This window comes from Salvelinus namaycush, chromosome 9 (assembly GCF_016432855.1).
Source record: "Salvelinus namaycush isolate Seneca chromosome 9, SaNama_1.0, whole genome shotgun sequence".
NCBI lineage: Eukaryota > Metazoa > Chordata > Actinopteri > Salmoniformes > Salmonidae > Salvelinus > Salvelinus namaycush.
Window position 1 is genome coordinate 20,130,909 of NC_052315.1, and position 17,739 is coordinate 20,148,647.

A 17,739-nucleotide genomic window follows, 5' to 3' on the forward strand; every position below is an offset into this window, starting at 1 on the left:
TTCCTGAAGCTCTGAAGGCACCTCCCTGTACAGTGTTATCCATGTAAAAACAACCAGCGTTTTCCACCCTCCAGCCCAACTTCTTTATACCAAATACAAAACATGTATCATAGAACACAGATGGACTACAGTATCCACAAGCCCCCTCTGTGTTCAGCCTCACCAATCAGGGTGACCTGTGCATTGAGGAACACCCCCAAATCATCTGCAACATGACGCTGTAAAATACTATTATACTGGCATGAATGTGCTCGATGTAGAAACATTTTGCTCATTTCTAAACTCTTTAAATCTCAACGATATCCTAGATAGCGGTTGTTTTAGTGTAAGTTTCATTTGCTACATTATTAAAGTTGTCTATATTTTGTGGTCCTCTAGCATTATTTTCTATTCATCTTTTACATTTATTTCCAGGCTTGTTAATGTGTAATGGTGAATAAAGTATTTCAATTTACATTAATTGTTTGAGCTTGTCTTTTTTAGGATGTTGTTGTGTATTAGTCATTAGAAACCATCGATCTCCTACGTAACCACGACTTGTGTCTGTATTCATATGAAGTCAAAAACTTATCCTCTCAGGTCTCGTGTACCCGAAAATTCAATCAACACAGATGACAAATCGCTTGAGCTTTGCCTTCCCAGACCTTCCCACTTCCTGTGAAGAGGATAGCGAGGTGAGAGTTAGTTCATGTCAGAACACATGTTTGTGTGACAGTGTGTTAGAGCAGAAAAGAGGAGAGGAAACTCAGCCTGACACCAGCAATCACAGCCTATCAGTGGTACCTACACATCATCATGCCTGACCTTTCACATCAAATATTAATTGAGCAGGTGGACTTCCTCTGTCTGCACTGCTGCTGGTGTACATGGTGCTGGTGATGATTACATAGTACAGTGCAGGATCCAGAACCATCCAGATCAGTCTGATTTTGAATGGATAATTGGAAGGTGTTTGAAGTTTAGGATTTTAAGGATAGCATTTTGAGGGTTTGTCAATACACACACAGTACTTGATTGAGTACTGGATTTGATTGAGAACTTTCATTTGTTCAATACATTGAGCATCTCATTTGTGTATACTGTGATACAGTATACACAATGTCCCAATTGGTTTGCTTTGCTTCCTTCCACTGGTTCCAGAGGTAATGGTAATACTTGTATGATTCAGAGTACAGTGCTTTAAACTCCTAAAATAATTAGCATATTAATATACAGGCTGGCTGGGAGGAATGAGTTGTGCCTGAAGAAGACTAACCCACTAATTCCCTGGGTCTCCCTAGCAGCAGCTTCTTACATGAACAAAAACAAAGCGGAACCGAACCATGGAGCACATTGTTATTCTACCATTTCCTCTCCTCCCTCAGTGGAACATTTGCCATCTCTCTCTCCTTCGAAACGTGTTATACCTGTCAAATGATGAATATAGACTACTGTGAACGTGTGCCTGACTGCAATGAAAGCGTGCGTGTGTGCGCATGCGAGTGTGTCTGGTTTGTGTGTGTGTATATGTGCGTCCGCAGTGGCTGGAAGCACACTGGCAAGGGCACCATCTGGCAGGCTTTGGTCCAGTGACTGCAAGCCGGTGGTGGCTCCTAGCCGGTGGTGGCTCCTAGCCGGTGGTGGCTCCTAGCCGGTGGTGGCTCCTAGCCGGTGGTGGCTCCTAGCCGGTGGTGGCTCCTTGCCGGTGGTGACTCCTAGCCGGTGGTGGCTCCTAGCCGGTGGTGACTCCTAGCCGGTGGTGGCTCCTTGCCAGGGGCACAGGGGTAGTGGCACAGCGGGGCTAAGTGGCTGTCCAGCTGGCTCCTAAATGTCCAATTCTCCATGGTGGGGTAAGTTGAACTCACCGCAACAGATGTCTCCGCCCACATTACTGCCTGTCCTGTGTTCATTACTAATGGACACTTATATTATTGGGTTTGGCAAAGGCAGGAGGACTAAGGCAGTGGAGCAGCGCAATAGTTTTACGTGGAGATCTGTAAACACTGTAGCCTTCATAAACCATTAGTTTACAACATGCGTGTTAGTTGACATTGACAACTCTCAAGGCATCAGAAGGGTAATGTATTGGATGTCAGTCATCAGACATTATTGAACCCTTTCATAGGTCTAGGACGTACAGTGTAGAATGCTACAGTAGCTTGATTCCTCTGTAGGGGACCTGGTTCATATTCTCTGTGTGTCAGAGGGAGCAGCAGAGACTCAACCTCAACTCTTTAATTATTAATTGGCAAATTTGTTAATATGTAAATCCAAAACAGTGCTGACTCTATGTATAGCAAAGCCTCCAATTATCACTATGTCCGGATGTAGCCTACATTTAACTAGATATGACATGCAGTATGTGCTTATCTGGCAAAATAGTTGGTTGGTTGAATGCACTAAAGCTGCAGTCACTTATTTTTGATTCTCCCAACAAGTGTTGTGTATTGCATCAGTGAGTAAGTTAAGGGAGGTGTCAACACTCAAGGCTACACTAGCTGAGAAACCACCTCCGCTACATAGCCATACAGTATATGTGCAGGTATTAGTCCCACAGTGTGCAACCACCATTGCTTAACTCAAAACACTTCATCCTCGCTGATAAAAATGAACTCTCGCCACCTCTCTATTCCAAAGAAAAGGAAGCAGAAGAAAATCAATCGGAGTAATACTTTTTTTTTGTCCGTCAATCTCTCTTCCAAGCGAGTGACTGGATATAGGCTACTCAGAGACTAATCTGAGCCCCCCGTCTCACTGTTAGGCATCAGAGGCACAGTAGGAATCAGACAGGGATAACATCATCACCCACAGCGTCAGACACAGCTGACAGACTGAGACTGTCTTCAGACCAGTCAGTCTCATGGGGAAACCACCCTGCCTCTGTCCTGACTGATGGATTCACAGGAGACTCACAGTTCACAGACATGAAGTTGAACTAAAATTAGTTTGAAGCCAATTCTTGTAAAGTTGCATGACTATTCCTCACTTACAGAAGGGCCTACTTTACCCATCTCATTTTGGGAGTATACAACTTGGGCACAGACGTCCCACCTTTCTCATCCCGAACATTATTGAAACTCTTGGTTTGATGATTTCCCTCCCTCACTTGCATACACCCATAAATCAATATCTAATTTCTCACTGCAGTGGCACACTGGGAATGGCTTCAGCGTAAGACCTAGCACTCCAGCTGTAAGAAATATGTTTCCCTTAGCCAACAAACTACACTGTAGAGTGACTAGTTGATGGTTTGACTGCCCAGTTTGACTTTTAGAAGCATTCTTGTACAGCTCCGTGCCCCCTATGTTTGACATGGTCTGTATCTTTGTAAACTAGCTACAGTATATTGTATTCTGTATCAACAAACGACTAAACTACAGAACGTCATTAGTGAGAAGAGGGCTAATCATGGCCTAATGGCATGAACAGGGCTATGTTTAAGTGTAGATAATATCTTTCTCTCATATCTTACCTTGTGTAAATACAGTACTACTATAATTATACTATCTCTCTCATTTTCCAAGTTTTATTAGTTGTATGTACAGGATACACCTGGTATACACCATCCAATGAAATGTTTACTTGCAGGTTCCTTCTTGACAATGCAACAGTAATCTTACATATTCCATGTAATTGGGTCAGCAGCTGTATGAAGTTGACCTGAGGAGTTGCTTGGCAACAGTGTCAATGCGCTATATCTACTGTATATAAAATATGAACTAGTTTCAGCATTGAGGTTATGTAACAGATAGAATGAGGTGCCTATCTCACACTGATATTCTTCAATCCCACAAAGTATATCAGTTAATAAGGGCACCGGCAACCTAGTATGTAGCAAAATGTATACATTTTATTGATACCATTACTCGGCAGACATTTATTGTGTCAACATGTTAAAAAGAGATATCCTTTGTTTAAAAAAAACACACAACCACACACACAAGAATGCAAAATAGCTGTCAGTTATGCAACACAATACCATGTATAACAGCAGGGGGAACATTCAGTTCCAACCAAAGCACAATATTTTACAAACATATCACTAGATCACTTAAAGTGAGATAAACACACTCATTTAGCCATTGCCCCATACATTTAGCAATTTGTTGCCTTGTTGCGAAGCCATATCTCCAAAATGAAATAAGTTGAGCTGTAATGAGGACTCTGACCTGTAAAGTGTAGAAGGGGGATCACTGAACCAAGGACCATACACGACTTACATTAACTACATTGACCTCTTCAGAATTGTCAGCTCTCGCTGTCTCTGACACATACACACGCACGCGCGCACAAACTCAGACGCACAACACATTGTTAGAAAACACTTAACAGAGCATTGGTATACAGTAGTTGCACACTTAACGTATGTGATATAATAACGCTCATAACTCTCAGAAATACTAAAAACTCCCATTCTCTTTTGCTTGTCAGCTGTAAGAGGTCACATTCTCTATGTGTTCTCTCAAACCAAACCATACCCCAATACTGGCTTCGAACCAAGGTCGTACTTGTGGTACATATACTGCTGGGGGATATGATATGGGTAAGGTGCAGCAGTTAGATTTGGTGTACTTCTCTCTCCTTCTATAACAAAAGCACATTTACCCCACCAAGGGCAAATGACCTTTCTGACCTAATTGGCATTTCATCTGAGTATAATGACCAGATAAGCGATCATGAGGTGACTTTTGAATGTTATTTGAAAATAGCTTATGCCTTTTATCTTGCATTTGATAATACAACTAGAAAATGAAGAGGTGGTCATAGTATTATCATCATCATAACGATGTTTAGCAATCAAGTCATTTCTATGACGACAAGAGAAGAGGCACGTGAAGATGGGATATGTAAGAATTATCAAGATAACACATTCATTCAAAAACCTGTGATAAAGTCTGAAAGGGTAAACATTGTCCAACATTGTGAAGTGGAACATTGAAATAAACAAGACAGACACACATTATCAGACATCTTCTGTTTTGCTGCCTATGGTATAGACTATGTTGCTGTCCTTTAGTGGACGTGGGTTATCAAGGCACCTCTTCAACTGTAATACTCTAGTTGTACAATATAAACTAGCCATGACTATTGTGTCATACATCGACTGTAGAAATAGTTCCCCACATAGGCACCAAAATATGTCACGATAAGAGAAAACATCTTGATATTATAAAAACGGCAAATCTAGCTAGAGCACCATGTTGACAATAGAACTTTGCAGTGAGGGAGGTTAAAATAAGCTGTTTGTCATTGTGTTGGTGTCAGCTTAAAGGTTTTACAATTCAAATAAATAATCATAATAAAAAGCCATCAGGGATATCACAGTAGCAAAACAAAGTGGCCATTGTAGCTACATCTTCCTGCTCCAGGAATACTCAATCAGTGTTGGGTTCAAAATCTACTCAGACTGAAAAAGATCTAGACTGAAAATGAGTTTCAGTTTGGTCTCTCTCCTGTGTCTCCTCTCCTCCCTCCAGGCTGTGTGTCTGTCAGTAGAAGTATAGCAGTACTTCCCCTCAGGGCAGTAAGGTCAGGGCGGTGACAGTTTGCCGACATCAAAGGAAACCGCCGGCTCTCTCGGCTCCGCGCCTTCGATGACAATGCTGGGATGCGTCTCCTGGCTCTCCATGGAAACAGGCGAAGTGGAGTTGGTGGAGGTGGCAGAGTGCAGAGCAAAGTGATGCCCGTCCACCGACAGCAGCATGGGGGTTCCGGAACGTTTGAGCGCCTCGCTCATAGAGATGTGCACCTCCTCTGGCGTGAGTCCCATGTCCTTACTATACTCAGACGGAGACTTCCTCTTGATCCTCTCGTACGTCTTGTCCACCTGGCCCTCCGGGAAGGTCTCGCTGTCCTGGAAACGTCCCAGCAGCCAGATGAAGAAGCCGAAGAGGACAAAGGCAGCCAGGCTGGGGATGAAGGCCAGGCACTTGACTTCCAGGCTGGCACCCACGTAGCGGCTATGCAGGAACATGTCGCGATGCACGTACGAGCGGTTGGTCAGCGGGTCCACGTGGCTGGAGCGCCACTTGTAGGTGAGCGTGCTGCGGTTGAAGTCGCCCAGCGTGTGGGGCTCCTCCACAGTGAAGATCTTCTCCCCTGGACCAACGTACTGGCCGTACTCGTAGGGCTTGTAGAAGATCTGGTTCTTCCACATGTTCAGGTCCAGGATTAACACCAGGAAGATGATGCCGTAGTTGAACCACTTACCTGCAGGGACAAACAATATGGAGGGCAGTTAGGATCATTTCTAGATGTCAAAATCCAGTTTTATTGTATTTATTGTGCCCAAGCTGACGTTGACATGCTCTTTAATTCACTGATTTCTGTACTGTTGGGACAAATTCTAAAGCTTTTAAGAATCAAATGCATTTAAGGTAATCAATTGACAAAACACAGGCAGTATGTGTGTTAAGGCATATGAGAATATATTTGCAGGTACCAGGTCCAACATTGACACTTAATGAAATGAGGTCATAATATTAATGGTAGCAATCTTTCCAGGTTTACTGATCTAAAGTCAGATAGCTTCATGGGTACATGTGACACAATTCCTTCCCTTTCCTGAGACGCACCACCGTTAACAAGCTTTTAGTCAAAGCAATCACGTACTGTAAGAATATTAACATAATGCTAAATGGATGTGCGATGCATTAGGGTTAACAACCAAGCGCAAATCAGGGAGCGTTTGAACATTTTAACATCTAGCATGGGAACATTAGTTTCTCTCCCCCTTAATGGTTGTCACATTTACACTTTAGCAGATGCTCTTATCCAGAGCGACTTACAGGAACAATTAGGGTTAAGTGCCTTGCTCAAGGGCACATCCACAGATATTTCACCTAGTCGGCTTAGAGACTTGAACCAGCGACCTTTCAGTTACCGGCCCAACGCTCTTAACCTCTAGGTTACCTGTCGCCCCACATGAGTTTAATAAATTACTTATAATTAAAGAAAACAAGCGCAACACATTGAATAATATCAATACTTGGGGCATGCTGTGGAACAGAATGAAACCTGGGTGATTGTTTAAATGGAAGAGTTAACTCTCATATGTTTATACACATTGCACCTTTCTGTCTGACGCAGCAGGGATGCTAGGTGGGGCAGAAACAAGCAACACTGGTAGGATGAAGAAGACACATGTCAGAACAGGTATATCTGATCTGTATTCATCTTAGGCCAGTGTCATGGTGCAACCATCAAAACACAGCTGGTCAGATAGAATGTGAAAATATTGAAGTAATAGTGGTGACCCTCTATACCACCTAAATCAATTGGGATAGTATAGTATGTTTACTTGTATAGTATGCTTGCTAATATATGTACCTGTGATATGGATGTGGTACTCCTCTTTGAAGATGCTCTTGCAGACAGGAAGTTTGAACTTGAGCTGAGTGGTGGACATGCCAGGCAGGTTCATATCCAGGTCGCCCATGAACTGAGGAAAATCCCAATCCTAATGACATCAAACATATGATCAAACAATGCAAATACAAAATACATCAGCACATCCAAATAATTTACTGATAGTGAAAGCTTTTACTGAAGTAAACACACATCATGTAACACCTAGCATAAAAGCAAAGACAAAAGAAGAATCTGAACAATACACAGGCTCCAAAGTCTAATGGTGCGTGTGTAGCAGGGATTTATTTTAATATATAAAATGATACTAACGAGGGATTCAGAGGAGTTGTCCATTGACGGGTAAGTTACCACAGAGGTCAAAAGCCTAACTGAGAGCTGCAGTGCACAGTGTGCTTACATGGCCTTGTATTGTGCCTGTGTGCATTGACGTTTTCTCATGTCAAAACACCTCAGGAATCACTCACAGACATCTATCTATAAGTTGCCCTCTGTGTCTCAGTCTTTGCTTTGGAATAGTCAATACAGACTCAATATCATATAGATGTAAGATCCCGGAACATTGTCTGAAATAAACAAGTGATAATGTCTGGGAAGAATGTGATGTGTGTTGAACAGATAGAGGGACATACTGTACATTTTAGACAACAAAAGCACACTGAGATCTTTCCAGATTTTTATGAATAGCTGCATTTTCATCAGATTCTAACAGTCTAGTTATGTACCTAAACAGCAGCCATTTCTAATGCTATAAAATTCTATACATTTTAAGATGTTAGGGTGAATGAAGAATCCATATGTATGAATGTTCATATGGAAAAATATGAGAAGGGATTTCCCCCTTGATATTAATTAGACCTTCCACCTACTCAACTGTACTTCCTTTCCTGATACAGTCCCACTAATAAGCTTGACATTTAAGTCATGTGCCCCCCTCACAATCAATAATGAGTCTCTAGGACATACTGTAGTAAACAGTGCACATACGCACACATGCATGCGCACGCACAGAAGCACACAAAACAGTTACAAGTTTGCTAGGTCACAATTGATTCTTTGGAAGAGACACTCAGTGTTCTGTCACTCATGGGGACACTACGTCACCCGCCTTTAGTAAAGGTAGACATCAAGAATGTGAGCCCTTTGGGTGTTGCCATAGAGTTGCATTAGAAGTGCCCTTCCAAGAAGGCTCAATGTCATTGGCCACAGATAAAATGACGTCTAATCACGTTATATCTACAGTAGCTTTGATTGGACAACATCTTACTTTCAAAATCTTAGTTACCAGTCATCATCATAAATCAAGTAGACAATCTGTTTAATCCTTGTCATATGAAGAGAAATTATAGATAAAACGTATCGGTGCTCATCAGCCATTGGACATAAACATTACACAACAAGTTGGAAATCGCAAATTCAACAATGAGTTGTTTGGAAGGAATCGGTGACAGTGGCTAACCCGCAAGCATTGCAACTGGGAAGTCAGACTGAAAAAATACGTTTTGAACGGTCATTCAACTTGGAATTGAAAATATTTTTCTTTGATGACAAAATTTGCCAATGAAGGACCGCCGCGCACAACAAGGTGAGTCCAAAAATGTCTTATATGATGTAATATGCCAGGGAGATATGGTCAGCCATATCAGCTATGTTTTTAAAAGAAAGCAGTAAACAAGGCTGAATGAACTGTTTCGCTGCCAGACAAGGCTCTGCTGATAGCCAGGTGTAGCGGTGGAAAGGATTCACTCCATTGTGCTGTTGGGACAGCTTTATGTAGACCTTAACAGTTTCTGGGCATCGCTTGTCGCCGTTATAGTGCAATTAATGTATTGTTTAGTATTGGGATAACCCAAACATGGGTTAATTTAACCATCAGTTGGGTTTTATTCATTTTCATGCTGGGTTGACCCAGCAGCTGGGTCTTTTTTAATGTAATCCTCAGGTTCTTTTCAGGAGGTGTGGCTTATTAGGGGTGTGGCTTCCGGCAGTTATTTTTGGCCATCCGTGAGAGTAAATGTTATTCCTGTTCATCATGTTTTTTACTTTTCTTGTTGAAAAGCTTTATCTCAAGTATAAATACAGTACACACACTAAAAGGTAAAACAAATATATGTTTTGAGAAAAATAGTGGTTAGACAACTGCAAACTTCAAGGAGTAGGGCATTCAAGGAGTTGGTTTGATGGGAAGTCATGATGTCATCGGCCTTGCCCCTCACTTGAGGAACAACAGAGAACAAAAGAGGAAAGGCCCACCCCCCTCACTTGTGCTAGTTCATGACTTACCTGGACCACCTATTGAGATGTGCCTTTTGTAAATCAGATGACATATGAGCTGAAAAGGAGACTGGAGTGCCACTTTAAGTTTGTACACTGCAAATAAAACTGTTCCTTAAATATTTTTACACATTACATATTCTACTATAATAACAGGATTTTTTACACATTGCAACAAAGTGATGTCTATCACAACATTGAGATTTGTATAGGCTTTTAAGGAACTCCGTTAGCTTCAGTAAAGCTTCAAAAGTGTCTGTGTTCAACCTTACCATGTGATAACAATACAACAGAACAGATTAACCAGAATGACGCTTACTCTCACAGGTGGCCAAACATAACTATCTAAAAGCCACAACTCTACTAAGCCACACCTCCAGTCTTCTGATCTAACCCGCTGGGTCATATCTCAATAACCCAGCACTAACAACTCAACCTTGCTCTTTTTAGAAAACAACCCAACTAAGTGGCCCAATGCCTGCACCCTGCAGTTGGGTCATCCAAACCCAACATTTTTGAGACTGTACCAGACAGAACATGTACATATGAAGGTGAATGAAGCCATTTCAAAGGCCGTGACATAGAGGCGGAGTAGAGGAGTGTTTATTGACTTTACCAGAGTAAAGTGCATGGACAGCCAGCCTCAGATCCATGTGAGTACTACCGGCGGGAACTAATTGAAATCATAAATAACCGTAGTAAACGTGCTTGCTGTACACAGAGCAGAAAACGAGAGGAGGCTAGCAATCATAAACAACGAAATCTGAAAGATGCAGGGGTGATGTGATTGGTGGGTAGTTGGGTATTGGCTGGGGCCAGGGAGTCAAAATAGGGATGTCATACTATGGAGACTGCTGTAGTCATGAGGCAGGAGATGAGAGCTGAAACTGACAGCATGCTGAATAATAATAATATATGCCATTTAACAGACACATTAATCCAAAGTCACTTACAGTCATGCATGCACACATTTTACATATGGGTGGCCCCAGGAATCAAACCAACAACTCTGGCATTACAGACAACATGCTCTATCAACTGAGCCATACAGGACCAAGATGGTCACTATGCCTTGGCCTGTTTCTGAGATGGAAAGGGACCCCGGTGAAGAGCAAGGAGGCCTATGCAAACAAAAGCAGGCATGGAAAAAAGTTGTGAGAAGTTGTAATCTTGTAATAAAATCATTTTAAACTATTGAATGGCTGAGCTGAGGTAAATTAAATAGCATTGAAAATACATTATATCGGATTCGTTCTTTTTTGTCAGTTATTGTGCTACAGATAAATAATTTGTGTTAGCTAATAATAAAAGTGTGGTAACAACAGGTGCCAAGTGTGCAGAAGGTAGGCTGAGGTATTATTGACACAATAAGGTTGTGTACTTATCCATGAGCAGCTACTAGGTAGTTTCAATAATGTAGAAACAGACATTTAAGGGATACTACAGATTAGACTACTCCATATCCTTTAAAACAACAAAGCTGTGGAAATACACTACATGACCAAAAGTATGTGGACACCTGCTCATCGAACATCTCATTCCAAAATCATAGGCAATAATATGGAGTTGGTCACCACTTTGCTGCTACAACAGCCTCCACTCTTCTGGGAAGGCTTTTCACTAGATGTTGTAACATTGCTGTGGAGACTTGCTTCCATTCAGCCACAGAAGCCAAACTAAATCCGGCTAGCGTTACAAACCAACCAGTCTGCATTTAGCTTGGAGCCACTGGGCTGAAAGCCTTCTCTCTTTGAAACACTGTTATGCATTTTCTACCCAGACAAAATATTTGCATATTCATGAGTATGCCACTGACAAATCCTTCATTGATGTATAGTCTCCTGTGGGATGGAGAACATTGGGTGGAAAAAAGGAAAGAAAACATAACATTTTATGAGTCATCATTAAGGAAGGCCTGGGTTCACGGAGGAGGAGAGGGTTTAGTTCCTTGCCTGAAGCATGGCCGGATGGGGGGATTGCTGGATAGCTGGGTGGATGATGGATTAGGGGTAAGTAGACATGCAGGTTCAGACTGATTAAATGTCTCCCTCTCTCATCCAAGTACCACAGTGACCCTTTTTTATTTAACCTTTATTTAACTAGGCAAGTCAGTTAAGAGAAAATTCTTATTTACAATGACAGCCTAGCAACAGTGGGTTACTGCCTTGTTCAGGGGCAGAACGACAGATTTTTACCTTGTCAGCTCGGGGATTTGATCTAGCAACCTTTCAGTTACTGGCCCAACACTCTAACCACTAGGCTACCTGCTGCCCCTGTGGCTGAGGGAGGGGTGAGGAAGCGGAGAGATAGAGGAAAAAGTGGGGGAGAGTATAGGAGTCCAGCTAGTTTTTAATTGGCCATGGGGGAGCCCCTACCTGCATGACAATGAGCAGGTCAAAGACCAGGATGAAGGATACCAGGAAGGCCCTGGAGACCTCGTCGCTGGGCAGAAATCCCCGGTTCAGGTTGTCCCAGCTGATCCAGTCAGTGCTGATGACCAGCAAAACCACTGATGTCAGAGTGATCAGGACCGTCCTGGGGGAGACCGGAAGTAAAACCGCATTACTTTCCTGTTAATAACCTGGGACACTCCACAGATTTACTAATTACCACTTTATTAGTCCATTTGTTACGGCGGACGACAATAATTTGCCTTCTGCTCATTTCTCTAAAGTACACAACAATAATATAATTATAACAGGAAGTTATCATAGGTTTATGTAAATATTAATGATGGTTAATAATTCTGTTAGGTATCATTTGATGTTTATCTGTGTGTTATGGACTTTGGATTTAGCAAACTATATTTGGCTCCTCTTTGTACTTGTTTCAATGTCATTCAGTAATTATTACACTGGTGTTGTGTGGGTTGTTGCATCCCCATGGTGACTGGCTGCATTGCCGGTAGCTTGCACCAAGTTCATCATATCATATTTCAATTGTTGTGAGTCAGTTTGCATTTTAAAAATCTAATTCCAGTCCAGATTACTGATTTTTGTAACTGTCATTTGTGATTTACCCAGATTCTTTGCCGCATAATGTCAAGATACATTCCTCAACATATTTATGAATCATACTTTCTCAACCAGTATTTGAGATTTACAAATCATACTTTCTCCCGAGAGTACACATTGATTGTGACAGTCAGACTGGGGGCATTCATTAATAAGACAAAGGCTTCCAGAGGAGCCACAGAGACTATATTTCGACACTCTGCATCCTAAAATAGAAGAACAATCAATTCTAATGGGAAACATAATGCATTGGAGAGTGTGACTTTGAACTTCCATTTATTGGTAATTTACAAATCGAAATGCTCAGATAATACCAAACTACTCCAACACATGTTGATGTTTGTACATAAACTCAAATATCCCCATCCCAGTAGTGACCCTAGTGTCTTGTCCAATAACCAGCATTAGGGACATAGATCTACTACTGTACAATGGATTTCTGTTACACTGTTTATACACACTGCATATTTATATACTGGATTGTTGACATAACTCACTGTAATATATCTACTGTTGTACATATATATTTTTGAGTTTATCCACAGATTGCATTTGGATTACTGATACAGTATTTTTGGGGTTGTTAATTAGATTCGTTTGGACATTCTTGATTTCTTGTTTTTGATTATTTGTGTAATTTTTTGAAATTTGTACTGCACTGTTCGGAGCCAATAACACAAGCATTTCGCTGCACCCGCTATAACATCTGCTAAACTGTGTACGCGACCTGTAACGGCGTTCCTCCTCCTCTTCATCCGAAGAGGAGGAGCAGGGATTGAACCAAACTGCAGCGTTGTGAAATGACATGATATTTATTCAAACAAGACATAAAAACGAACTATACTTGATAATAAACAAAATAACAAAACGAATGTAGACAAACCTGAACATACGAACTTACATAAAACACGAAGAACGCACAACAGGAAAAATGACTACATAAAACGATGAACGAACGAAACAGTCCCGTATGGTGCAACAAACACTGACACAGGAAACAACCACCCACAAACAAACAGTGTGAAAACACCTACCTTAATATGACTCTCAATCAGAGGAAATGAAAACCACCTGCCTCTAATTGAGAGCCATATCAGGTCACCCTTTAAACCAACATAGAAACAGAAAACATAGACTGCCCACCCAAACTCACGTCCTGACCAACTAACACATACAAAACTAACAGAAAACAGGTCAGGAACGTGACACGACCAATAAACTTTGATTTGAGATAAGGGCATCAACCTGTCATGTTTGACTGGCAGTAGCGAACCATTTTCATGCTGACCTGGTGGAGTGACCCCCTCTGGGACCACAGGTGACCGTGAGATATATTTAGACCAGGACTGTCTAAAACGACCATTGACCGCTCCTTTGTAATAAGCATTATTGGGCACAGTGTAACAGTTTGAGTGGGTCATAGACCTTGCTCTGGCTCAGTGAGGTAAAGGCAGCAGTGTGTGTGTGTGTATGTGTATGTGTGTGTGTGTGTGTGTGTGTGTGTAAAGGCAGGGGTATAGCTGGTCTCGTGACCTTGCTGTGTCTATTGATTTCCTCTTCCTGTTCTTCTAATTAAAGGTGAAAGATTAACAGGGCTATTGACTGTGTGTTACTGTGTGTAACCCCACGAGGAGCACAGGGCTTTGTCTGAATACCAATACATGAATGAATACATGCATGCTAATGCACACACACATACTCATGAACCCTAGCACCCACACACACGTACTCATAATCCCCAGCATACACACACATGTACACATACACTGATTGTGCTCAGAGGCAGCATACTGTAAATGCATTAGACTGGAGAATAGAACATACCAGAAGAGGATGATCCTGTGGTTGCCTTGTTTCCAGAACCTTCTGGCAGCTTTGCCCCAGTCTGGGTAGTGCTGGTCCTGGAGCATCATGTCAGTGACCTGGGAATAAAACAGGGTAACTTAACACGTGACATGTGTGAGGGAGAAATAAACTAACATCAAACTGAGATGGTGTTTCCAGGAATCATTCATTTCTGAGTGATCTCTGAATGAGGCTAAAATTAATTCATAGAATCACATTCGTACCAGATTGAGCTTGTGTTATTTCATTGTGAATACAGTGTTAAAATGGATGTTTAGAATTTGCCATTCTGCCGATGAAACGCCGCAATGGAATGGCATAATCAATTCAAATGGCATTGCTTTGTTTATATTCCTATGCTATACAGTCAATCATTAAAAGTAATCTAGGTTTATTTATTTTCGATCAACATTCATTTAGATTTTAAAGGGTTGTTATACCCAACTATGCAAATCCAGACTTTCGGAGAAGGGACTTCATTGGGGCGAGGGTCATTTGTCAGCAGGCCACATCTCCTTCAGGCAGAGAGAGTGGAGAAAGATTTTGTTGAGAATAGTCTCTCACAGTTGAAGTGTACCTATGATAAAAATGACAGACCTCTACATGCTTTGTAAGTAGGGAAACCTGCAAAATCGGCAGTGTATCAAACACTTGTTCTCCCCACTGTACATACGAGATGGATAATGCAAGATATGTAGAAGTGACTAGTGTTCCATTTATTAAAGTGATCAGTGATTTCAAGCCTATGTATATAGGCAGCAGCCTCTATGTGCTAGTGATGGCTATTTAGCAGTCTGATGGCCTTGAGATAGAAGCTGTTTTTCAGTCTCTCAGTCCCAGCTTTGATGCACCTGTACTGACCTCGCCTTCTGGATGATAGCGGGGTGAACAGGCAGTGACATCGGGTGCTGTATTTGCCCCCGGTGATGCGTTGGGCAGACCGCACCACCATCTGGAAAGCCCTGCGGTTGCAGGCGGTACAGTTGCCTTAACAAGCGGTGATACAGCCCGACAGGATGCTCTCGATTGTGTATCTGTAAAGGTTTGTGAGGGTTTTAGGTGATAAGCCAAATTTCTTCAGCCTCCTGAGGTTGAAGAGGCGCTGTTGTGCCTTCTTCACCACACTGTCTGTGTGAGTGGACCATTTCAGTTTGTCAGTGATGTGTATGCCGAGGAACTTAAAACTTTCCACCTACTCCACTGCTGTCCCGTCGATGTGGATAGGGGGGTGCTCCCTCTGCTGTTTCCTGAAGTCCACAATCATCTCCTTTGTTTTATTGACGTTGAGTGAGAAGTTGTTTTCCTGACACCACACTCCCAGAGCCCTCACCTCCTCCTTGTAGGCTGTCTCGTCATGGTTGGCATCAAATCAAAGTTCAAGCCTACTACTGTTGTCGTCTGCAAACTTGATGACTGAGTTGGAGGCGTGCATGGCCACACAGTCATTGGTAAAAAGGGAGTACAGGAGGGGGCTGAGCACGCACCATTGTGGGGCCCCAGTGTTAAAGATCAGCGAAGTGGAGATATTGATTCCTACATTCACCACCTGGGGGCGGCCCATCAGGAAGTCCAGGACCAAGTTGCACAGGGCGTGGTTCAGACCCAGGGCCTCAAGTTTAATTGTTACATTTGAATTTTTTTATTTAACCAGGCAAGCCAGTTAAAACTTCTTATGGCTGAGATCCCGTTAACGGGATCGACTTGACAACAGCCAGTGAAAGTGCAGGGCGCCAAAGTCAAACAGAAATCTCATAATTAAAATTCCTCAAACATACAAGTATTTTACACCATTTTAAAGATAAACTTGTTGTTAATCCCACCACAGTGTCCGATTTCAAGAAGGCTTTACGACGAAAGCACACCATCTGATTATGTTAGGTCAGTACCTAGTCACAGAAAAACACAGCCATTTTTCCAGCCAAAGAAAGGAGTCACAAAAATCAGGAATAGAGATCAAATTCATCACTAACCTTTGATGACCTTCATCAGATGACACTCATAGGACTTCATGTTACACAATACATGTATGTTTTGTTCGATAAAGTTCATATTTATATCCAAAAATCTTAGTTTACATTGGCGCGTTATGTTCAGTAATGTTTTGCCTCCAAAATATCCGGTGATTTTGCAGAGAGCCACATCAATTTACAGAAATACTCATCATAAATGTTGATGAAAATACAAGTGTTATGCATGGAACTTTAGATCAACTTCTCCTTAATGCAACCGCTGTGTCAGATTTTTTTTAAACTTTACGGAAAAAGCACACCATGCTATAATCTGAGTACGGCGCTCAGACACAAAAACAAGCCACAGGTACCCGCCATGTTGGATGTTGGAGTCAACAGAAGTCAGAAATAGCATTATAAATATTCACTTACCTTTGGTGATCTTCATCAGAATGCACTCCCAGGAATCCCAGTTCCACAATAAATGTTTGTTTTGTTCGATAAAGTCTATACTTTATATCCAAATACCTCCATTTTGTTCACGCGTTTAGATCAAAAATCCAAATTCACGACTCGCAGGCACACTTAGTCCAGACAAAAAGTCAAAAAATTCCATTACAGTTTGTAGAAACATGTCAAACGATGTATAGAATCAATCTTTAGGATGTTTTTAACATAAATCTTCAATAATGTTTCAACCGGAGAATTCATTTGTCTTTAGAAACTAAAAGGAACGCAGCTACCTCTCACGGGGGAGTGCCTGAGTGAGCTCGTGGCACTCTGCCAGACACCTGACTCAATCAGCTCTCAATTCCTCATCCTTCATAGTAGAAGCATCAAACAAGGTTCTAAAGACTGTTGACATCTAATGGAAGCCTTAGGAAGTGCAATATGACCCCATAGACACTGTATATTGGATAGGCAAACCTACAAACTTCAGATTTCCCACTTCCTGGTTGGATTTATTCTCAGGTTTTTGCCTGCCATATGAGTTCTGTTATACTCACAGACATCATTCAAATAGTTTTAGAAACTTCAGTGTTTTTTCTATATCTTAGCTTCTGGGCCTGAGTAGCAGGCAGTTTACTCTGGGCACCTTTTTCATCCAAGCTACTCAATACTGCCCCCGGCCATAAGAAGTTAAGAACAAATTCTTATTTACAATGACTGCCTACCCCAGCCAAACCCGGACGACGCTGGGCCAATTGTGCGCCGCCCTATGGGACTCCCAATCACAGCTGGATGTGATGCAGCCTGGATACAAACCAGGTACTGCAGTGACGCCTCATGCACTGAGACGCAGTGCCTTA

The 17,739-nt window shown here is 41.9% G+C and overlaps 1 pseudogene; it reads right to left on the bottom strand.

Moving 5' to 3' along the window:
- Nucleotides 1-5,509: 5,509 nt before the first annotated feature.
- Nucleotides 5,510-17,739, bottom strand: part of LOC120053187 — an 83,250-nt pseudogene continuing 71,020 nt past the window's right edge.